The 18,804-nt window shown below is 31.5% G+C and overlaps 1 long non-coding RNA gene across 3 annotated transcripts in view; it reads right to left on the bottom strand.

Annotated features, from left to right (window-relative positions):
• Positions 1–18,804, bottom strand: part of LOC143196671 (uncharacterized) — a 102,682-nt gene that overhangs the window by 59,895 nt on the left and 23,983 nt on the right. The window lies entirely within an intron of this gene.

The following is an 18,804-nucleotide window of genomic DNA, read 5'->3' as shown; positions in this document are numbered from 1 at the left end:
TCCACGCTTGTATTCATAATACTAAAGTAAAGATGCTCTAGTTGTTGGGGGGTTGTAATTTACACTTATTAATACTGTTATATTTCTAAATATCAGATTTGAAATATATATGGGATTTTCTGAAAACGCCACATCAACATATATGGTTGAAAAATATAAAATTTAATTCGGATCCTTGAATATGAAATCGGTGTTTTTATTTATATTTATATTTATGCTTCAACACGAGAAGTTTATATGGGTTATTTTATTACATCAATAAAATGAATATATTGTTCTAATATATACAATTGTGTACATTCTTACAAAGCAAATTCTTACGATGTATAAAGGAAATTTATGATAGCCTATGTAATTTAATGTTAATGGACGTTCCCTTATCAATAATAAAGTTAAAAATATTATTTACGACAATGCTTATGTTTTAGGAATATAATGTTATTAGGAATATAATGTTATAGGAATTAAAACATAATTTTGTCATTTTGAAGCTATATTTATTTATATTTTGTTATTATTTAAAATTAAGTCCACTAAGTCACCTTAAAACTTTTCTGGAATATGTGGTAGCTTACTGGAAATACTGCTATGAAAAATAATCGTCATGATAACACATAAAGTTAATACCTTTTTTAATAGAAATCCCTGGTACTAAATTTTTTAAAATGTAACATAATTATTAAGGCTTATGAAATATGATGACCTAGCAGAGTAAGTTACCTTATATAGGACATATTGTTGCTATTGACCGATTTTTTGTTTGGAAATCTATTATAATTATAAATAAATAAGATTTATATTTTGGAATGAGTACATAGGATGATAAATATAATTGAAATGTTTCTGGGTTTCTCATATGCATATGACAGGACATTTGGGACTGCTCCATTGCATAAGTAAGTTGCTGCCGTGGAGGTATTGTGATTCAATTGAAAATTTTCATTTTGTATTTTAACACACTTTAGATATATTAATTAAGAGACTGAATGTATTTTATTTGATAATATTTATTTCGTTTTTGTTTACAATGGTTTCTACTATTTTATATATATTTTCTATATATTTAACATAAAATTGTTGTTCGAATACCAATTAAAAAATAACATATTAATCAGTAACACTTCTTCCAATTACATAAAAAGCTATTTAGATAGGGTGGATTTTGATTGCGCATCATCTTGGTTATGTGACATTTAGCTCAGTTTCGCTTTTACCAGCCTCTTTTTTAGACGCCCAAACTTGCGTATATTAGATTATTTAATAATAATATAAATATAAGTAAATAACAAAATAATATAATCATATTTTGTATAGTGTTTTTAATTACTTCACTTGGTCATCTATGCATCGTTGGAATTATAGAAAACAATACCATAGCTTCTATATCATGGATAAATTTGACTAGAAATATTGGAGTTCAGAAAGTTACAAAATAATAATTATAGATGAAGATCAACAATCAATACATACATAGTGCAAGATGAATGTTTCAAAGCTTGCTATGATGACGCACCATGACTTGGTCGTTACTTCAGAAGACAATACGTTCTACAACGGTTATGCTAACGAAATTCTTGCAAGCGTTCAACATTGCTTACCCCCAAATAATGCCGATTACTATTGTTATCAAGCCCAGGGATGCGCACCATTATATATTACCTTAAATTGTGGAATTGTGTAATAAACCGTACCGTATTCAATATGTTATAAATATCTATTATGAAGAGTTAAAAGCAGGTAAAGTTAGAAGCAAAAACACTTGCAATATGCTGTTAAAAAGTTTACTCGTAATAAGAGTGGGTACATAAATAAAAATCAATAAAATATCAAAATTGATAATTTTTATTTACTTGTTAGATATAGGGTCAAAACTAGATTAAAGCCGTCTTGGTGGCGCAGTGGTAAAGGCGATGGGATGGTCCTCCTACTGTTGCGATAGCCGCGGGTTCGTATCCTGCTGGGGCATGGTCGTAAATTTATGTTTGTGAAAATTTGTGAACGTTCTAGGCAAGAGTGTAAAATCCGATAAGGAAAATGATCCCAGTTACGCCAGTAACCAGGCTGGGTAAGACCGGATGTCTTTTGGGATGATTTCTAAAGTTGGTCACTCTCCAGTCGGTAGGCTTAATGCTGAGGACCGTGGTTCGGAGGCCCAGTTCAGATAAACCCATAGTTGGACCATAGTCCCAAAGGAGATATATGTATTTATATATATATATATATATATATATATATATATATATATATATATATATATATATAAATTAGATTAATTTTCACTGAACTAATTCTTTAACTCTATATAATTTTTTGTTATTTATTCCCGCTGAAAATAGTATTTTTCCTCGGCTTGACTTGAAAAATAATTGCTGTAACCCAAATCCTGATATACCTCGAGGGTAATTCGAGGCTATCCACCAATCGAATTTTGATTCTTTGCTGCTAACTATCTCAGCAGAAATAATGTGTAGATAGAGATAAGAAAAAGGGTCTGATATATTGAATTTTATGGCTATATAAAGTGATATCCTCTCGTAGTTTATTTTATTACAACATTCTTTAGCCTTTCGACCCTACTTTGTTCGAATCTGAGGAAAATAGAAATAAGCATGAGAATATTTGAAAGATACCCCGGCATTTTTCAGACTTTATTTACGTAAAAAATGTGATTTTTCTCCTGTTCGTAACACCGGCTGCTGACAGATAAATCGAAAATGTTCAATTGGGCATAACATCCATTTTTCGTTTTTCGAATACGGGCATTCGTAGATGTATATGCTCCATTCAATTGGGATGATTATATTACATATTATTTTATTATTGATTTTTATTAGTTACCTACCCATCAGCCCTCCAAGTTTTTTAGGGTCGTAATTACATTATTTATTCATATAAAAGTATACTTACTACAATAATAATGTATGCCAAATACAAAAAGATTGATATTTACAGTAAAAATTGAACATAATGGCAAAAAGTGGTGTAAAGTGGTTTATAATAAATTTGCCGAGTATAAAATGACGTTTACAGTGTAGTGTATATAATTAACTAGTGCAGTAGATACAAATATACAATGCATTTTTTAAAATTATATAGTATGACAGACTAAATAGGCTAGATGACTGTAATAAAAATTAAAAATATATTGATTTGTAATAATAATATACTATAGAGAGATTAAAAATTCATTTATTTTAAAATTAAAAGTGGAATTGCTTGCTAAGGTTTTAGCAGAAATAAAAAAATACCAAATTTGGCTATGTTAACTCAAAGCCAATTATAAGTGCTACGAAACATTGACGTCACTTACCGTTTCCTAGCCGTCCTTTCCGAATTACAACATTTGAACTTTTCAGGGCGCTTCGATTTTATTTGGATTATTTATTTTATGTTTCACAGTTAAAAATTGGTTTTGTGCAACAAACGGAGAGAAAAGAAAAATGAAAAAATTGAATTGGGAGTTATCAAGGCAAATAACCTAAATTTGTTCCCAAGGACTGTATTCTGCGACTATAACTGAAATAATTTTAAAAAGAATAACAATACTTTTATAGAATTGAACTGAGTGGTATTGCAGGCATACTAACAATGAAATGTGGTAGAATATTGAAGAATATTAATTAAATAATAATTTTAAAGTGAGTTAATTAAGTGTCCTCTATGTGCTAAGATTGCAAAATTATTGTAATTGCAAAAAAAGTGTACGATGATAATTTGAAGATACAGATACCAAATTGTTAATTCTACATAGTTGATAGTTAAGTACAACACAAGAAAGGTTTAGATTATATAGATATATATTGACGGCTGTTTAATTTTCTCAAACCTTTAGCAGATCTATATTATATCAAATTACCTTGTAATATTTGTGTAAATAAAGTTCATAAATTGTAATTTCATTCTAATAATAATAATAAAACGATAATAATCTGCAATTCTTCATTAAGTACTCTCCAAATATTTGTTTAGGCATGCATTAACATATCAAGATCTCTATCTAGTTTCTTTTACTTAAATAAAATTAAATTATTTTATCAAATATATGTGAGTAATGTGTCTAACATCATACCATTTGATGTACAAGAATATATTGTTTCATATAATAATCCGATTTGATAGCGGCTTTCAGTAGCCTAACGATGATGTAATTTGATTGACAACAAACGTCAAGGTAACGGTAAAGTGTGTGAAAGCTTGAATTTAATTAATATTTGTTTCTATAAGTTATTTTGAAAATATATGGTCGTTCAGTAGTGAATAGCAGCAAATTATTAGTGAGTTTTGTTAGAAGCCCATTTTATTTTATCTATTTGTCATTCGAATCTTCTAGAAACATATATTGACTCCATGCACTTTTGCACGACTAAACCAGTTATATTCTGTTAAATATATTTTTCTATATTGTTTAAAATAAGATTATTAGGGACTCATATACATAATAAAGGACAGTTGTTGATTAACCTCGAATATTAGCACAGAAAGTGACTCTGTATAAAATGCTAGTTCGTCCAATCTGCCTCAGTGGAACACAGATGTGGTAGAAGATTGTCTCGGAGAGACAACTTGAACTACACCAAGTGTTCCATTCCAAAAAGGTCCTTGCGTTACTCAGAGCCCCATGGTTTATGAGGAACACACACACACCTCGAATCAGGCATCCTGTTTGTGAATAAATTCATAAACATGCTGAGTGTGAGGTTCTACATAGAAACCTTAGAACACGATAACATCTTAATAAGATCCCTACTCGTTGATAAATCCCGGTAGTAAACAAACTACCGCAGTCTCGGTTGTAACCTAGGTTCTCTGTCGCCCGCAAAATAATCATATCCCGAACCTGAAGCGACATCAGCCGAAGACCATTTAGTTCTAGCTGGTCATTCTAGCAAATGAAAATATATATAGGGCATATTACACAAAAATGTTGGGTTTAAAAATTCTTCCTCCGTATAAGCTTTTAACCATGCCAAATTTCAAGCCCGTTTTCGTCCAAAAACGGACGAAAATTTTCGCGAAGCAGATTAATATATAGAAGATAACAAAATGGACGCGACCTACTCGCTTAAAATCACTGTGCGATCAAAATTGACGCCTAGATTTTGGAACTAACGTTCACCATTACTGAAAAGATAAATTTATTTCTTGTAGTGATTGTTCAACATCCCTCAATGTTAAATTTTTCATCTTTATTTTTCAATTTCGAAATAACAAACCCAATATAAATGAAATATTTTATACTAGCGACCTGCCCCGGCTTCGCACGGGTGCAATGCTGATACTAAATTAAATACACTAGAGAAAAAATATGAACGTTGTATATAAAAACATAGCAGCCCGCTCCGACTTTACACGGGCATAAAATATATATGCCTATGTCACTCAATGAAAACATGATTAAAATCGATCCAGTATTTTAGGTTCATTCATTACTGCCCTTGGCCTGCACGCATTAAATTTGGAGTAAAACAATTCCTCTTCCCCTATACTTACTATGAAGATTTCCTGCTATCTTTGGAATATCTAAATTCATACAATTTTTATTACATTACACATTTTTAAACGCAAATTTTAAATTTGTAATATCTCCGAAAATATTTGTTTAATTTACATGCTGTAAGGAACCATATTGATCTATATTAATTGCACACTGTATTTAAGGTACTTAATTCGATAAGGATTAATGCCGTATTGCTTAAAATAGCTTCGTAAATAAGCCATTTTCTCACGTAAAAAGTAAACAATAAAAATGGTTAATGTGGGTTATCCCTAAAAGATAAACATATACCATCGCGGACTTTTTTGTAGACCTTTTTATGGTGTACAATACTGTAGTACATTAATTTGATCTAACTCGTAGGGTTAGGCAGCGTTTTTGCTAATTGCTAAATAAGCCTAAAAAAATAGGTTAATTTACGACATCACGTTAGAAACCTCTAAAATTAGCAATGTTGCCTTAGTATATTATGCATGTATTATACATACAAAACCTTCCTCTTGAATCACTCTATCTATTGAAAAAAACCGCATCAAAATCCGTTGCGTAGTTTTAAAGATTTAAGCGCACATAGGGATATAGGGACAGAAAAGGCGACTTTGTTTTGTACTATGTAGTGATAAAATAAAATTGGCACGATATATTTATGATTTTAATTGATTGAACTTACATGTTGTTTTTTTTTCAATAAAGCTGTCTGGTATTATTTTAGTAAAGGAATGGACGCGACATACTCACTTAAAATCGGTCGTTGATTTGTCTGTTTAGCAATCTCCAAGCGGGCTTCATATATATTCTTTGTACATTAACATTTGTTCTGAATACAAGTCTGGTGTTCGAATCGCTCCTTTCTCTGTCCTCCTCTTTTATAGGACTTTCAACCTGCGCCGGAGCCAAGGGCCGCTTTATTATTTCTGTTTTCTTTGTGTTTGTCGGGGGAGATTTCTGCAACGGGCGAGAATTCGCAACTTGTACATGTATTTTTAGATGGTGACATACGTTTACTAAGTATGGTGTCGCGCATATTTATTAGATTTCATTTTTATTCCATTGAGAGGAATTTAGGGTTTTATCACTACTAATATTTAAGTTATAGCTTCAATATATATTATTATTAAGTATCTAGTTTTATATATGAATTGTATCATCATCAAATTATACAAATAAAACATATCATAGTATAGTGATGTTATTTTAACTATTGTTTTGTAAAATAGAGTTATATTGGCCAATTAATTATTATTGTTACTGGAACTATGGAGAGAAAAAACGTAATACCGATAAACCTGTTTGGGTTTATTAACATTCAATAATAAATTTGGTGAATAGACTAACAAACTAAATATAAGAAAACAGCCAATTCACGCAGTGCTAAGCTATTTGAAAGGTCTTTTTGAGTTTGGGCTGGATTTTTATCTTGCAATTCATTTTCTTGGAAAGTTTTTGGGAAACTATATATAACAAAGCTAAACTATAGTAATAGAAAAGAGAAAAATTATTCCAGAACATCAATTTGGGTTTCGCAATAAGCATGAAACTATAGAACAAAATGAAATCCAACAATCCATCAATGAAACAAAATACACCCATATAACTTTTACCATGCAGAGAACAACATGTCCACTAGTAAATATCAATCATTGTCAACTCCCACAAGCAGAGGATGTGAATACACTGATATGCATTTAGATCGACATCTATCCTGGAAGAAGCACATACTCTCTAAACGAAAACAACTTGGACTTAAATTATATCAAATGTATTGGCTCATCGGACGCAAATCTAAGTTATCGTTAGATGACAAGGTATTATATGAGGAAGAAGGTACTGTATGAGTTTATACTTAAGGATATTTAGTTTAACTATAATTTAATTGTTATTTTAACTATTGTTTTGCAATATATAGTTATATTGGTCAATTAATTATTATTATTACTGGAACTAGGGAGAGAAAAAACTTAATACCGATAAACCAGTTTGGGTTTATTAACGAAAATTCAATAATAAACCTGGTGCATAGAATACTAAACGGAATTGAAAAAGCATATTAAGGTAAAAAGAAAGCAGAAACCCTCGATAATGTATGGCCTTTTCCATAAGATCCAGGAAATGTTACAGGAAAACTGAATTATTGCAATCTTTTATTACAGTCAGAGAATTCAGACTCAAACAAGGGGAAGTCTACTTTACATTAGAACGAGCTAAGGCAGGTCTACTGCAAACAAGTGTATTGAAGTCAATTATTTACCTACTCTACACGTACAATATATCACAATTGAAATCACTGTCAGCGCTTGCTGATGACACTACGGTTCTTGCTATCGGAAATAATGGGAAAGAAGGTACACGAAAATTACAACAGGCAAGTGACAATATAAATAATTGACTCCAAGCCATACAAGTTTATAAAATTATATGGACATACGATTAAAAAACGAAATATTGTAGGTATACCCATTTATGATGTCAGACGAAGATGTACGAAACCATTCCTGTATAAATTTTGATAGAGGAAAGGAAGGAGATAATTGTTTGGAGCACTTAATTTTATATGTGCTTATATTTTACCAACGGTAGTATAAGCGAGACGGTGATGTAAATATTCCTTCACGTACTAACTTTAAAAAATAAAAACAAAAAAAAAATTACAGGATAATACTAACATGCAATTAATAAATTCATTCTAAAGGAAGTAGAATTACTTTTGTATTTGAATGTTCTGTCGATCTGTAAAAAGAAACGGAATGCTTCTATGGAATGGAATAATACTCCACAAATGTGTTATCGTATTTTAATATGTTCATTGCTATTTTTAAATATGATACTATAATAACTATAGACAATACAGCAGAACTTAAACAAAACCTAAAAACCAAAGATGTACAATAACCATAAATACTAAATAATAATTAAACAAATAACTAATCATAAAAAAAACTAATCATAGAAAAATATCGTGGTTCTATATTAATATACAATATATTGTTATTTACGAGCGAACTGCCAAAATATAAATAAAATCATAAAACTACATATTTAACATATAAATCTACGTAAGCATAAATTGGGTACATTATTTTCAAGGTCGTGGCTAGGACGAGAGAGCCAGAACGATAAAGATCAATCGAATGAAACTAGTAGAACCAAAAATAGTAACTAAAATTACGACTGAAACGGTCGATAGTAAATAGTACCAAAATCAGTCGAACCAAAAATAGCGACTGAAACAGTCGGTAGTAAAAAGTAGGCAATTACTAAATAATCGATAGTAAATTTCAGTCGAAAGTTTCCAACGCTAATATATATCTAGATTTAAGTTATTCTAAAGACACATTTTAGGTTAGTTGGCAACGACTAGTAACAATGCAATTTTTTTTGCGAGACGAGTAATTAAATCGAGGTATTGAAGAAGTTCTAAGTTCAGTAAGTTTAGTAAGTGTTAGTAAGCTTCAGTGAATTCGTATAGTATAAATGTACGAAAACAGTCGATTCACGCACTGCTAAGCTATTTGAAAGGTCTTTTTGAGTTTGGGCTGGATTTTTGTCTTATGAATCTTGCAATTAATTTTTTTTGAAAGTGTTTGAGAAACTATATACAAAAAAGCTAAACTATATAATAGAAAAGAGAAAAATAATCCCAGAATATCAGCTTGGGTTTCACAATATGCATGGAACTATAGAACATATTGAAATCCAACAAACCATGAATGAAACAAAATCCACCCATATAACTTTTACCCTGCGTAGAAGAACATGTCGACCAGTAAATATCAATCATAGTCAACTCCCACAAGAAGAGGATGTTAAATACCCTGATATGCATTTAGATCGACATTTATCCTGGAAAAAGCACATACTCTATAAACGAAAACAACTTCGACTGAAATAATATCAAATGTATTGGCTCATCGGGCGCAAATCCTAGTTATCATTAGATGACAAGGTGTTGTTGTATGTGTCTATACTCAAGCCTATTTAGTTTATAGTTTAGTTAAGTTGTAGCTTATGTTACTAATAGATATCGCTGATCAAAATACATATAAGAAACTAATGGTTTAGAATGAATATAATTGTTTAAAAAGTAAATTGTTAACCTTGTATTTGTATAATTTTTTATAGTTCCTACTACTGTAACGTTTTGTTAAGCTGTAGTTGATTACGTTTATGTAACGCCTGGCAGAAACCATGTATAATACAAAATAACTTACTCGCCCGTCCATGTTTTCGTCAGACATTAATTTGCCTGAAACTAAGCAGAATAGAAAATTGTACAAAATTACTTTTGATACATCGCTTCTATTCAGCGTCGTTTTTCCAACTACTTAATCACAAAACAGTTGATATTTTGGCCGGATTAAATCAAGCTGCCCTCTCGCATCTTCGAGAGCGAAGATAAATTACGTCGAAAAGGTGCGAAAGGAACGATAAATTTATTACTCTTGTATATAGGGGCTGTATTTTACGCTACAAATGAATTATTTACTTTGTAGAGGGCCAAACTGTACGAGTTATGTAACGAGAATTGCAAGCTCGACGTATCAGAGAAAAACCGAATAAAAACAAAATATTAATTCTCGAAAATTAATTTTTTATTTTAAATAAATTATTATATAAAAATTATTAAAATTATCAGATATTAACTTTACTATACATCAGGTTATTTAATAAATGCTGTTTGGGTGACCTGCTGCTATTATCTTTCATTCTGCGAATATTGTTTTTCGACTGTTATAAATCTCATTTCCTTCATTAATTTGGGTTGGTGCTACTGGGCTATGTTGTCAAATCTCTGAAAAATTCTTGAAGGCATTAGTATTTTCATTGAAGTCAAAATAAACCAAAAGTCGAATTTGATACGGCAGCATCACAACGTGCTGGCGTCATAAATTTTGATGACGTGCATTGGTTGTTTTATCGACGGCCTATATCTGATTTATTCGTTTTTTCAACATGATTTTCGCCGTTGAAGTCCCGGATTCAAACTTTATTTTTTAATCAGATAAAGTATTGCGCCCGCTGGCTGCTATTAAACTTTTTCTTGATTAACCAATGATGTGATAACCAATTGAGATATTTCTTTTATGTTTTAAAAGATAATTTATACATTTTAAAAACTAAAATTTATGAAATTGTAATGATGTCTTGATTCTTCATCCGCTTTGAATGTAGACGATTACTTTTCGTTCAGTCCAAAATTATACTTTCATTATTTTTAAGTAATTTTACCTACAGTGCTTATATTAATATTAGATATGGCGACAACATGCTAAAATATCTCCAATAAAATTGCAGTAAATTAATGTTTAATAGTATCAGTGCTTACTCCTAGCCCTAGTTTTACCCAAGTTTTACTCTCTTACCATTATATCGTCCCTGCTCGAACTAATTGATTAGAAATATTGGTTTATCAGCTTTAATTATTATCACTAATATTTTAAGTATTTTGTGCACATTTGACAACAGGGTCCACCAGTAGCAATACAAATAGAAGTTTATAGACTGGGTCGGATACATGTTCCGATGTATCAGATAGAATTTTGTCTCCTTTTACTCAGGAGGCTTTAACTATTAAAATGAAAAGGAGTTTAAACATTGGTTCTTTTACTAGAAGTAATATAGCCTATTGTTTCTTTTTATATCGATATTTCTGGTCTAAAAGCGATACCATTACTTTACCCTATTAAGAGTATTAATTTAAGGAATTTTAAGGAATTAAAAGTTTCCGATTATGATGGTTTCTGGTAATCGACTGTCAATTACTACGGTTTCAGTCCTGACATGACAGTAAAGAGTAGAGTTAGAGTTTGGTCAGGTTCAAGCATAGAAATTCCTCTCCAATCTCACCAAACACTTTGCATAATATTTCTTGTCGTCAATTCTATGTTTACAATCATTTGGGAAGGGCTCCAGAATGATCTATTTCATAAATTCTCATCGTATATGGTCTACCTTTCATCGCCCGTAATTATTCGCTTAAAAATATATATAGTATAAAATAATAAAATAATATATATAGCTGGATTTCGTTTAATTTTAGCAGCGATTAATTTTTCATTGTCAATTTATGTGGATCAGAACTATCGAAGTTCTTTTGGTACTTAGTTTATTAGCAAGATGAAGTATTTCGGTCTGCCTTAACACTTCAAAAAGTTCATTCAATCTCTGGCGACTAGATAACAACCATCAGATAACGCTATACATAGTTCATTTAATGATTAATTATATGATGGATAGAATAATGATATAATGTTTTAATATTAAGACTTTTGTAAGAAAACCCGATTGTTTATATTTTGAATCCTCATTTCCTATTACCCATTTTCGATACCATTTTTGTAGTAGGATTTGTCTTTTGCTTCAAAATAGGCCTAAGTAACGGCGATCACCTCTTCATTCGACGAAAGTTTCTTCCCAGCGAGCATTCTTTTGAGATCCGAAAACAGAAAATAGTTTCTGGGGGCCAGATCTGGAACATACAGTGGATGACGAAGCAATTCGAAGTCCAATTCATGGATTGTCCGGCGATTTTGTCCCTCAAACGGTCCAATAACGCTATGTATTAGTTGCTGTTGATGGTCCTTCCTTCTTCAAGGTAGTCAATGAAAATAATTCCATACACATCCTAAAATACATACGCCATAACCTTGCGAGTCGACTGTTGCGCTTTCCCACGCTTTTTACCGGGTTCATAGTGTGCAGTCCACTCGGATGACTGTCGATTGGACTTCGGAGTGAAATGATGGAGCCATGTTTCATCCATTGTCACATATCGAAGCAAAAACTCGGGTTTACTACGCTTGATCGTCTTCAAACACTGCTCCGAATCATCAACTCTTCGTTGTTTTTGGTCAAAAGTGAGCTCGCGCGCCACCCACTTTCTACAGACCTTTCTTATACCCAAATATTCATGAAAGATATGATGTACACGTTCAGTTAATATCTGTAGAGTCTAGTATTTCATACAATTTCAGTTTATGGTCTTTCAAAGTCATTTTGTGGATTTTTTAAATATTTTCTTCGGTAACAACCCCTTTTGGGCGTCCACTGCGTTCACCGTCTTCGGTGCTCATTTCACCACGTCTAAACTTAGCATAACAATCTTTGATGGTTGATTTTCCTCGGGCAGTGTCCGGAAACTCGGCATCAAGCCAAGTTTTTGCTTCAACTGTATTTTTTGCTTTCAAAAAGCAATACTTTGTCAACACGCGAAGTTCCTTTTTATCCATTTTTTTCACAATAATAAAAGTTGCTTTACTCAAAATGCTATAATTCACAAACTAATGATCAGTCAGCTGTCAAATTTGTTTACGCATCTTTGAGGGTTAGGGCTAACTGAAAACATATGATATAATTCTAGTAGGGCCTTCTAGAGATTTTAGGAGAATTTTTAATAAACCTGTTACTTCTATCCTATTTATAAATCCTTGTCTCCAAAAGTGTAGATTTCCTAACATATTTACCATTTCCCTAGGAGCTTCTCTTAAATGGTTTTACAAAGTATATCGAGTTTTACATTTTTAAAATGCACTGTGACTTCGACTCTAAATGGTATATAATTAAGTAATTATTAATTCCATAAAAGTATACAAAAATATATTTAGGGTAACTCTTCAGAAATATTATACTTGTAATTTGGTAAATTTAAGATATTACATCAAGAAACGTTATACTACTTTTAGCATCTCTTGTAGTTATACTATCGAAATTTTTCTTCGAATTTGTAGTTTCGTAATTTGGACGCGACAAGAAACTGCGATCAATGCCTAACGAATTTAAGGAAATTGAACAATAAATAAAATACATCTCTCAGGATTATGTCTAAATGTCATGTTGTCTCGTGGGTTCTCCTGTGGGATTATTGGAACATGGAGTTTTATTGCTGTTTTAACCTCATGGCGGTTATAAACAAGGTTCAATTTGAAGATTTGCTACCACTAGACAGGATGTATAATTCAGCGGACTTTTGGTTTACCGCAGGAAACTTTCATATGTACTATTTATTACGGTTTTGTTTCCCTTAAATATTTGGCAGTGGTCTGATGAACCATAAAAAGTACGCATTGCAGAAATGTTGTGTTTTTTAATTACACTAAACAAACATATAAAAAAACATTGCTTATTTTAGTTAATTTGAATTTCGAAATATATGGGGAAGTTCAGGGAAGGTTTATATAGTGAGAACATACGGAATAATTGCGAGCAAAGTACTAAGAACAACAATTTTGTTTCTTCATATAAAATGTCACTGCCTCCGTCATCAATAGTTTCGGTGCAAAAAGGATTAACATTTTTGTCAAAGAATTAGAATACAATCTCACATATAAATTGTTGTAACCAAGATTTCTACCGAGCTACCGGAGGGAGCACAAAGCAGGTTAATTTACAATAGGGTGAGATTTAAAAAAATATTAAAAGTATTATTTATATTGCAAGAGGAAGTTTAAAAACACTTGTATGAAACATTTTCAAAATACATCAAAAATAATATTTAATCCGATAACTAATAACCTATATGCTAATTACACATTGCTATGCCTGAAATATTATAAAATAAAAAATTATACATTGAAACATTATTTGTCCAAAATATACTTAAAAATAAAATATTTCGATTTACTGAATATAGCAAATACATGTTACAATTTTGGTTATCAAACCTTCTTTTCTGCTGCTTATATTTTTATAGGTACTTAATTGGACACTATCCATATTATATGTAGCTATGCAAAATTTTTCATTTTTACTTTCTATGTTGCAATATATATTTTCTGACAGTATCTGAACGACAGTATTCTCTATATTAGGTTAGGTATATTTTTTCGGTAATCAGTTAAAAAGTCTGGAGATAGCTTTCAATGCAATTGAATTCAAGCCTTTTTCTGGCAGTGTTAAATAATATGTAGATGATATAACATAATAGAAGAATCATCAAATATATATAATAAACTTGCTTGCAGTATTAGGACGTCTACAGTTAGCTCTTAATTTTTTGCTGTTATACTGTATGGCTGTTATCAGCATGAAGTTGAAGAAACAGATCGTTTGTTTCAAAAGCGTGTGTCATGTCTGTGGAGGAATATGCTTTATAATTTTCAGTCCTTAGACCTCTGAGTTTACTTTCTTTGAGAAAAAAAAATGTTTTCTATATTCATAGAAAATATATTTCTATGAATCTATGATTTTTTAACTTGTAGCCACATTTTCCTTTTCCATAGATTAAGGGAAATGGTCTTTGAATATGCAGATATTATAAATTATCGATGTAGATTTTAATGAAAGACTTACTATTAAAATTATAATTAGGATTTGTATCTTGATTAAGCATTATTTAGACCCATAATTATCTGGTTAGTCTGAAATGCCAAGGTACATTGAAACGTAAGTATAAGCAGCTTTTATAATACTCTGATATAAATGAATATTAATTTTTAGTTTGAAATCTTAAAAATGTGTGGTATTTTCCCTGAAATATGATATGAATTGTGAATAGATAGATAGATGTGAGAATAGAGAATGGGCATTTGGTATTTTTTAAAGAAAATGCATCAAACGCTTTTAAACCCATGAAGGCATCTCAGGATGTATTTAAATAAAATGATCTAAATTAGACAACACGCGTCATAATATTTAACTCCGCACCATACGTGAATACATGGATGTAAGGATAAAACTAACGATAACTCGGGCCAGCAACTCATTCCGTGCCAGGGCCTCCCACTCCACAGTACAGAACGGAAACTAAACCGAACAAGTTCGAACACGTTTCATGCTACTGACGAACTATGGCCGATCGACGTAGGGAACGTCCGATATATCAGCGGGACTGTTGCTATGCCACACTCTTCTAGGAACCTAAGGGTTGAACTCGAGTTACCTCTTGGGATAAGGAACAGATGCACATCTATATGAAATGTTGGCAATTTGGGTGATGTTGAATGCATAAGCATCCAAATCAGTGCAATGGTCAATAAGTTGCTTGTCTTAGAAAATAGTGTCAAGTCACTGAGCTATATTCCGCAATAGTAATTCTATATAAGGAGGAATACTGAGCAAAATATTGTAAAGATAGTTAATCAAAATGTTCGAAGGTAATTTTGTTGTGAAAGATGAGTGAAGCTTTGGTTATGTAATCACTGATAAAAGTGACGAAATTCTTAAAATATCTAGTAAGGTTTAGGTAGTTAATATGTATTGGTAAACTGTTTTCAACCATTTGATGTTGGCTACAAAAAGGGGCTAATTGACATCTATAATGCGTAATTTTTAATATCTTTGGACAAGACGGTGTAAGTTGCAAATCATCGAGTTGGTCCGATAATTACTTCTCAACTGTAGACAATTATAGAGATTATGTTAGACAATTGAGAGAAAAAAGTTAAATACCCAAACATACAATTCTTTCATGACCTGTTGTTAATTGGGTTTTGGTTGGGAACGTTTCATTCGAATAATTACTATTTTGAAATTATTCCTCTAGAGCATATACATGCATGTAATATCACAAATATTAAGAGAGATTGGCTGATAAGTGTTGATTCACAGTATAGTCTATACCTTGCACCGTGCGACCACATTTTATTTCAGTCGTCCTTTTAGCAAAACTTCTTTAATGGAATAAAGCTGGCTTCAAAAGAGTGTCTTTAAAATCACTTCATTCAGTTTATCATAGAGAAATCTCAGATGATCTACAGTGACGCAACTTTTTAAAAAATTGAACTTGAATTTGAATTGAATATAATGAATATATCATGTTGCATTAATAGTTTGTTTTGTTTTACACTACACTAAATATATTGGAAAGTACAACAAAAGAAAAACAATAAAAAGGAAATAAAATAACGTACGTTTTAGTTTCAATGACGTAAAAAATCGGATCTCACTTTCATTCAAACTTTACTGGGAACGGCCATCACATACTGAACCATTTAGAAAACTTGGATGCATCAAACTATTTATCAAAATGAAAAGCGCCAACAAAATCCAAACTGGAAAACGTCTGGAAACAATTTATTTTGTTCGGTGGCTTGCCGCACGACAGTCTTTTGTCCCGGAAAACTGACCTCTTGGCCGACTATGATAAATGGGCGCGACGTAGGGCTTTGTCGTATTGGAATATCTTGTTTATGGCGTGGATTGTGGCTAGTCATTGTATTAATGTCAGTATAAGGTATGGTTTTTTGTTTTACGGCATTGTTCCCGTGGATATATAATTTTGTTATAACTATACTATAAGAGACTGATAATTTGCGATTACAAATATGTACAAAGATAGATACAAAATATGTTGAGAGATTATTTTAGTAATCTGTTAATTATCAGGCCCATAAATTAACTTCAAAGGATCTACAACAGACTTGGTTTACTTTGTATTAAATCGCATTGGGTATATTTGTAGCTAACATCATATTGAAGCTTCGCTGACTTTATTTTTCAGTATGTGTCACTTCGTTGACATATGAACAAAAAATTTTTACAGTGCGTTGAAAACGTCTGATTCTGTACTGAGTAAGTTTTATCTGTTTACATATATTTTAAGAAAAAGTTGTTGAAGGTCATCTAATGCTATGTGAAGCTTATAACAACCATACTCCATCATCATTTCAAAATGTGAGCACTGGTGTTGAAGCTTTAAATGTGGTGATTTTTATATTAAAGATAAAGAGCATAGTGCATCAAGATAAGGCGAGGATTTGAAGACATTATTCAACGAAATCATAAATGGGGATCTCTATCGACTACGTTTCATGCATTTGAGATTAGAACTGCATGAAAAACGAGCGGAATACAAGCAAAGGCACAGAAATGTTATTTTCCAACAACAACCTTTAAATTGACAACCCTTAAAATGGAAAGTTCCACCTCACCCGCCGTAAGCCAGTCCTTGCTCGTTCTGATTACTACATGTTTTGACATATGGGCCTTGACCTGTCTGAGTTACTTCTTATAAATATACCAAAAAGCCGAGCCGAAAAATGAGCCGATTGGTGGACACCTTCAAAAATACAGCTTTCTTCTGAGATGGAATTCGTACATTGCCTGAAAGATGGGAAAAAGTAGCAGTTATCGATGGACAATACTTTGAACAAAATATATTGTACAGTTTTTTCACAATAAAACTTCAAATAAAAAAAATTAAATCAAATTTATATCTGCAATATTTTAGTGATTTTTATATTCTCAATTAATTCAATAGGAGTTTGTAATCATTCCTTTCAACCGCTTAGAATTTAATCAGAATTAGTTAATTTAAACATTAATTGGCTAATTGGTATTTGATTTTATGCTTTAACTCTTAAATAGTATGGTGGAGTAGGTACGTAAACAATTTATAATTTAATTGGTAAAATTATGTTTTATTATTCGTTTTTGCGCATTAGTAATTCTGTTGCTCTTGAATCATACAAAGTATAGTCTTGTCTTCATTATATCGAATTTCCAATGAACAACAAGACATTTTAATGGCGTCATTGGTTGGCGTAATGGTAAAGGTGATAAGATGGTCCACCTACTGTTGCGATAGTCGCGGGTTCGAATCTTGCTGGGGCATGGTCGTAAATTTATGTTTGAGATTGTTTAATATTTGTGATTGTCTTAGGCAACAGTTACGCCAGTAACCAGGCTAGGTAAGACCGGATGTCTTCTGGGATGAATTCTAAGTTGATCACTCGCCAGTCGGTAGGCTTAATGCCGACGACCGTGGTTCGGAATTTTTAACATTTATGAATTACCGTTAATGTTATGAATGTTAATGAAGTTTCCATTGGGACGATATTATTTTAAAGAAATAGGTTTTCAGATTGTATAATTTAATAATTGATACATTTTTTTCTTATTCTTTTTCTAAATGTGGAGGGTTAACAATGGACAGATGTGGTGATGATATTGGTAATACTCGCTAGAAGTATCAACATTAAAACAACTGAAAATAGGTTATAAATAAGGAATAACGAAGTATAAAATATGTCCACACATGAATCCGGGTGGCAATCTTAAGTGGAAGGAGCTTGTTGAGGAGAATACCAGCAAGACTTTGTATGGACCTCAAAAATTGCGAGGATGCTTATTATCATTCCACAACAAATTGTTATTATTAACACACTTTGAAAAAGCAACTATGCGATTACAATAATAAATCCAAGATCAATATAAACAGGGTTAAAAATAAGGTTTTTTTCGCAGCATCGTTAATGTCCCATGATATATTAGAAACCAAGAAATCTTCAGGGATCTAAGGTTATCAATGATCAGCGTAGAAATGAAGCGACTTGTGAAGGTGAGATTGTGTGAACATATTAAGGCCTATAAATTAC

This window comes from Rhynchophorus ferrugineus, unplaced genomic scaffold, assembly GCF_030347505.1.
Source record: "Rhynchophorus ferrugineus isolate W39M unplaced genomic scaffold, kcgeb_rfMv2 rfM4, whole genome shotgun sequence".
Lineage (NCBI taxonomy): Eukaryota > Metazoa > Arthropoda > Insecta > Coleoptera > Curculionidae > Rhynchophorus > Rhynchophorus ferrugineus.
This window is presented reverse-complemented; position numbering and strand designations above follow the sequence as displayed.